At 35.0% G+C, this 6,000-nt stretch overlaps 1 long non-coding RNA gene across 1 annotated transcript; it reads left to right on the plus strand.

Annotated features, from left to right (window-relative positions):
• The first annotated feature begins 3,202 nt into the window (after positions 1-3,202).
• LOC112034918 (uncharacterized) lies at positions 3,203-5,775 on the plus strand. The gene is made up of 2 exons (XR_010626533.1): positions 3,203-3,929; positions 4,156-5,775. It is a non-coding gene; the product is annotated as an uncharacterized LOC112034918 (long non-coding RNA).
• Positions 5,776-6,000: the final 225 nt, after the last annotated feature.

Genomic DNA, 6,000 nt, shown 5'->3' on the forward strand with positions numbered 1-6,000 from the left:
TAGGTACCATTCTCATGCCAATCGACACAACAACCTTGAACATTGAACCATCTCAAGCTCTACTGGGGTCTGGTATCTGTTCCTGGCTAAAGCAGAGGCCACTCCACCAATTCCATGCTCTAATGCAAATTGAATCTGTTTCTCATGTTCATCTTTTGGGGGCAAAGGGCAGTGTTATTTTAATAAGTTCATTAAATCATCCTCAAATCCTTCTCATTTCTCAGAACCATTTTCTGCACACAGTACAGTATAGTGTCTCTTTGAAACCACGTTCCTTCTTCGGACACCACATTTCTCCAAAACAACTTATTATTGATATGATATGCCCACTTTTTTCCAATTTTATAGGGAATAGAAATTAAATATTTCAAACTAAAATAAAACCTTAATCAAATTTTAAACACCAAATAATATATTTTTGCTATCTCTAAAGAAATACTAACAATAAATAAAACGACGCCGGCTATAATTGGCAATTGCCACCTTTTTCACTTCACTGAGTCAGAGCTAAGCTTGTTGAAGTAAAAAAATGGAGAACATGACAATTCTGAAGGACTGGGTTCGAGTGAGTCTGACTCAGAGAAAACCGGAACCATCACAACCCCTCATCTCAAGGTTCTCTTCTTCTTTCTTTTGTCTCTTGAAATTTCAAAATTCCTCTATTTTCTTGTAGGGTCATGCTAACAAATGCCCTTAGGGTATTAGTTAACAATCCGTCAATCCAGTTAAAGGAAGTTTTTATGGGAAAAGAAAAAAAAGCAATTAAAGTTTTGATAGCTTTTTTTATTTTCCATAAAAATAATGTCAAAACTTTCTTAAAATAGATTGTTAATCAATGCCCTAAAAGCACTCGCTAGCATTTTTTTTTTTTTTTTTTTGTTTTAATATATTTTGCCCTATAAACGAAGGCATTTGACATCTCCTAATTAAAGTGGGTTTATTCTTCTGAGTTGCATAAGGGAAGTGGAAGTTTGGATACCTGACACGCTGGCCAAGCCTTTGAAAATAGCAAACTTTTTTTTTTGGGTGGGTAAATTCCTTTTTTAAACCCATATTTTATATTGTTTTTAAATTACGATCTCTAACGGATACCAAAAAATTTACCAAATATTTCACATTTTACTTACATTGCATTTGAGATGGTGCTCAATTGAACCACCACCGTACAAAAACCCAAAGTAGGTTGTAAGAAAATCAATGATGCTTTTAAAGTTTAACATTTAGAAAAAAAAAACAATAATAAAAAAAAAAAAATAATAAAATCTCTAGTTTTACCATCGATTGCACACTACGTGATGATAATAAGTAATATCATGTGTACCATCTAGACCTTGATGAAACTATTATTGTGGGCATAACACAGTTGTCAAAGCATTACTACTCAAATCGCTCAACTACTGCCAAGCATTATGTGAAGATAATCTTGAAATTTCATGGTCGTACTATTGTTTCATTTTCATTATTGAATTTGGTTGATTTGAAATTTCATAGAAAAGATCATCTCAATTTCTCATCAGTCCAAATGTTGAAAGGGTTCAACTCTTCCACCGACATCTACTTTTATACCCAAAGGTAAAAAGTTACCCACTTCAAATTGGATTTGGGCTACCTTCAAATGACATAATAAGCTTTTTTTTTTTTTTTTTCTTTTTTTGAGGGAGACTATTATTGGGTTAGAGTTAAATGAAAATTAGAGAGGAAATTATGCTATTTATATTGAAAGAATATAATCATTGGAAAACACGATTGTTAGAAATATATGGCTGTTTAAAAAATATGAACATTGGAAAGAAAAAAAAAATCAATAAAGGCTTAAATATGATAGAGAGAGAATGGAAAATTTGTTGTATTTGAAAAGTAGGCAACTCAAATTGAAAAATATAACACCTTGAATCCTTCAAGCCCCAAAAGATCAACCATTTGGGCTTAAGCAACACAAGGTGTTAGAAATAGAATTAGAGGAATGTTCTACCCGTTGGTAGGACATGTCACGAATCTTCTGCGCAGGAGAAACACCTTAAGCAAGGACACAGCGTATTAGAAATAGGAAGCCCCTTTCCCATTAAGCCCTGCCTTTTTGGGTTGATGGGTTCAATATATTAGAAAAGGTGGGCTTTTAGCTGAACTTTAGGCGATAGTTGTCCTAACCCATTTGGTATGGACACAAAGATGCAAGTCTCCAATTATAGAACCTTACATTAACATAAAAAGAAGACAACCCAACCAATGTCCTAATAGTTCAAGATTGCGGCCAAAATGGCCCTTTACCATCAATTTTCGAAATATTTGGCAAAAAAACACTGTTTCGAAAATAAACAGGAATCTACCACTTTTTCAAGTACTCGAGTTTGGTGAACTCGAGTACCCTATTTTATAGTTCCACCGTGGCTGCTGAGCTGGAAATTGGTGATTAAAAAAAATTAAGTGGTACTCGAGCTTGGAAAACTCGAGTACCATGCAACATACTACTCGAGTATACCAGGCTCGAGTACCTTTTATAAAAAAAAATATAGAAAATTTTTTTTCTACAGTACTCGAGTTTACCAAACTCGAGTACTGTGTAAATTTTTTTTTTTTTTTTTTTTTTTCTTGAGGATAATTGACAAATAAACATAAGGATAAAAATAAGTAGCTTTTCTATCCTTTTATTTATTTGAATAGAAGCATTGTAAGATATAGAGATTTTAATTTCGAAATATGAATTTAATTTCTACATTGATTAAAATTGTTCATTGTTTTCTCATAAAAATTGTTCATTATTTTCTGTATAAACTATTTCTACGATTTTACATAAAATTATTTTCTGTTCAGCATTATTTAAGAAATTGTTCGCTCTCTTTTTTGCATAAATTATTTTCTGTTCACTATTTAAAAAATTGTTCACTGTTTTCTCATAAAACACCTAGTGAAATCGTGTTTTCTAAATTTAAACGCCAAATCTGAATGCTTTTTCATGTTTGAATTTCACAATAATCGAATATATTTTTCTGCATTGATAAAATCTGTTTCTACATTTATGAAATTTTCTCTCTGCATATCATATTTACTGTATATTCAAATTTGTTATTGCATTCATAAAATCTGTTTTTTGCATTAATTAAAACTGTTCACTGTTTTGTCATAAAAATTGTTCACTGTTTTTTGCATTAACTATTTCTAGCATTGGCGCAGTTATTGCACTTAAATGGTTTTTGTTTTACTACATTTTTTAACATCTTGAAGTTGTGACAGCAGCAGAAGAAATCAAGCCACTTGATAGTATCTGTATCTTCAAGAGCAATGAGTAACTTGATCAGCCTAGGGCGACCCATGATTTTGTAGAAGCAGCCATCTAAACCACCTTCCCAAAAAGTTCGATTGGTGCATTTCACACACAGCCTCATCAAATCCTCAACTGTTTTCTTAGCATATTTCCATTCCTCTTCCTCCTCTACTCTCCTTTCTGCTTTCTCTATTTTTATGATAAAATATGGTTTAATTGAATCACATCACCTTTGGCTGCCCTATTTTTCCAATTACTTTCAGCTCCAATGGGGGAAGAATGTTTAGTTAAAACCAAATTGACGCTAATGGATTTTTTGAACTTAATATTAAAATAGATAGCTGGAACTTGGAGGTGGAGAAAATTGGGATCCGCTTAGTATACCAGCAAGACATGGAAGATCCCAATCAAACTATGGCACAGTGCAGCAGCAACAGCAGTACAAACTATGAGGTCCTGGGTGTTCTACATCATGGTCTTGACGATTCAGCTGCAGAATCAGAAATAACGAAGCCATGATGAGGATGACAGGGCTGGAGCTAGTGGAGAGTGCTACTATAATGAGGATCCACAGCCAAAGAGGATTCAAACTTGAAGGATTAATGGTTGATTTTGAAGAATCTAGTGAAAATGACCTGGAAGGCTAAACATTTTCTGTTCATTACCTGTAAGTCATCATTTTTCTTTCTACAAACTTCAAAATATTGTGTACCTTAGTGGCAGCTTTTGGCAATCACATCCAAATTGACCCAAACTCAAAAATTAATATCATGTGCACCGTATTTTTTTTTTTTCCTTCTCTTAAGTTGTTTTTTTTTTTTTTTTAATCAGGTGGGAATAACACAAATTTTTCTTCCTGTCTTGTTGGTGAACTTTTATTTAATTAATGTTAGGATGGGATCAAACATCTGAGAAGCTTGAAGCCTTTGCCACCGTGGATAGTTACAAGTGCGTCTACGTTGAAGTATTAGCCAAGTAGCTATTCTCCTCTCACACTGACCTTGGGCTATTGCGAAAGTGGTCAAGGACTCAAAATGGTCAAGCTTTTAAATTAACTGTCAATTGGCTCTCATTATTGGTTAAATCTTCTTTTTTTGGGTGTCCTGCAAATGTGATGTTCTGTTAAACTTCTAATGACATACAGACACAAATCCTTCCCATCTACCTCTTTTTGTTAATGAAAAGTTACCATCCAATGCCTCATTTGGTTGGAGAAGTATAATGGAAGCTTGAAAGGTTGCACAGTTGAGCTACTGTTGGAAGATAGGGATGGAAGACAGATTAACATCTGGGAAGATAGGCAGCTGCCGACACCGAATACATTCAGGGTGGTTTTACTAAGAAATCCTCAATCTGCAGCAAACTATGCGTGTGACTTGCTGGATGAGAATACAAAGACTCGCAGAAAGATTGTTCTGGACAGGTTGTTCATGCCACAAGAAGCTGCTGTCATTCAAAGCATTTTGTGAAATACTCAACATTTTGATTACACTATCTTTTGGGTGGGTGCAAAAATTGGAGGTTTATCAGTTCAGGGTGCATATGATTTGTCAGACCACGAGGCAATGTCAGGTTTAGGAAAGGCTTCAAACAATCACAGCTCAACAATTATGTGGCAGGCACTGTGGAAGGCTCAGGTTCCTAACAAGATTAAAGTTTTTCATGGCATGCTCTTCGGTTTATCCTGCCAACAAAGCCTCATCTATTTTCCAAATGCATCATCTCTTCAGTAACTTGTGGGCAGTGTAATGAAGTTCCTGAAACCAGTTTACATGCTTTGTGGTCTTGCCCAGACACCAAGAAGTTATGGCAATTAGTTGAATGCATAAACTTTATCCAGAACTGGACTGATCTGTTCTCCTGGATGCTGCACCATAAGAATACATTCTCACTGAAACTATTTCCCACTCTCTCATGGCAATTATGGCTGCACAGAAATGGAGAGATTTGGGAAACCAGGAATACAGCCAACCACTTTGGTATAAATAGGTAAAGAGATGCAGGAACACTAGGCTGCAAAATTTTCGTCTGAGATACTGCCGAAAGTTCATCTCCTAATATGGAAGCCCCGTTAGTTACCTTACTCCAAGGTAAATGTTGCTGTAAATGTTGCAGTGATTAGAGATCTCAAAGTGAATTTTGTTGCAGCTAAGGTTGAGGTGATTGTGGGCCAATGCTGTCTGGAGGCCCTACAATTGTTTAACCAGCAGGGAATTCAGGAGGTTCAACTTGAGAGCCACTTAAGTATTGCCAATTTGCCATTGCTGCTTTTAACATGGATTCCACACCCCCACCCCCCCAAAAAAAAGTGACCTGAAATGCTCTGTTCAACAAAGTGAAACTAGCAATATCTACTTTCCGAAGCTGCAATTTTAATTTTGTGGACAAAAGCTGTAATAATGCTCCTCTAGTTTTAGCAGATCTTGGATGTAAAAATTGCTCCACTGAGATTTGGCTACTTGATAATTTTGTGAAATGCAATACAAATCCTGCTGCTTTTATTTTAAGAAAAATACATATTTACGTATTGATATTTGACTTTCCAATGTAACGGTTTGTTATATTAATATAATTGTTGTTCTTCTTTTTCTCCAACTGCAACATATATAATGTTTTTTTTCCCCCTTCCCGGCATTTGGCTCTCTGATTCATATTGAGAAATTTCGAACAGAAACCTTGCTCAGTTCAGATGTTGATTTGCTCACCAAATTAGCTATGCAGGGTGCTCTCCAAGGATA

This window comes from Quercus suber, unplaced genomic scaffold (genome assembly GCF_002906115.3).
Source record: "Quercus suber isolate HL8 unplaced genomic scaffold, Cork oak 2.0 scaffold_789, whole genome shotgun sequence".
NCBI classification, from domain to species: domain Eukaryota; kingdom Viridiplantae; phylum Streptophyta; class Magnoliopsida; order Fagales; family Fagaceae; genus Quercus; species Quercus suber.